This window comes from Triticum aestivum, unplaced genomic scaffold, assembly GCF_018294505.1.
Source record: "Triticum aestivum cultivar Chinese Spring unplaced genomic scaffold, IWGSC CS RefSeq v2.1 scaffold56191, whole genome shotgun sequence".
NCBI lineage: Eukaryota > Viridiplantae > Streptophyta > Magnoliopsida > Poales > Poaceae > Triticum > Triticum aestivum.
The window spans coordinates 25,137-25,629 of record NW_025226290.1 but is presented as its reverse complement, the minus strand read 5'-3'; the positions used below and the strand labels follow the sequence as shown (position 1 = coordinate 25,629).

At 42.6% G+C, this 493-nt stretch overlaps 1 protein-coding gene across 1 annotated transcript in view; it reads left to right on the top strand.

Annotated features, from left to right (window-relative positions):
- Positions 1–493, top strand: part of LOC123172551 (chaperone protein ClpB1-like) — an 8,769-nt gene that overhangs the window by 2,617 nt on the left and 5,659 nt on the right. The gene's annotated exons all lie outside the window — the stretch shown is intronic.

Genomic DNA, 493 nt, shown 5'->3' with positions numbered 1-493 from the left:
TTTTTCATAACCATCACAAGATGTCGATCCATTGTCCAGTTTTTAACGCTTCAACGCCCGTAGGTGGACGGCGCAAGGCCCATTAGAAGGTGGGTGCAGAATCACGTGACCACGATTCTCTCGGACATGCTGGTCGACGGAGAAGCCTGTGCTGGCTCGACAATCTCCATCGATGCTGCCGCTGACGATAAGAGGGGGCTAACGTTCCAAGTGCTGAAGAAGCAGCAGGAGTTGGCAGATCAATGAGATGATTTTGGCCGTTGTCACTCACATGATAGATAAAGGAAGATGCATGCTTACATAATGCATAGGCATGTAATGTACACAGAGGTGATCATATCTTGTAGTAAAGGGTTAATGAATGTAACGACAAGTGCGTACGGGTGTTTGTTGTTTCTTTGTTTGATTGTTTTTTCTTCTTTAACTTTCAATATGTATAAACAAGTTACTATTTCTTTTCACAAAAAATATGGATTTTTCTGGAATTTCTCAG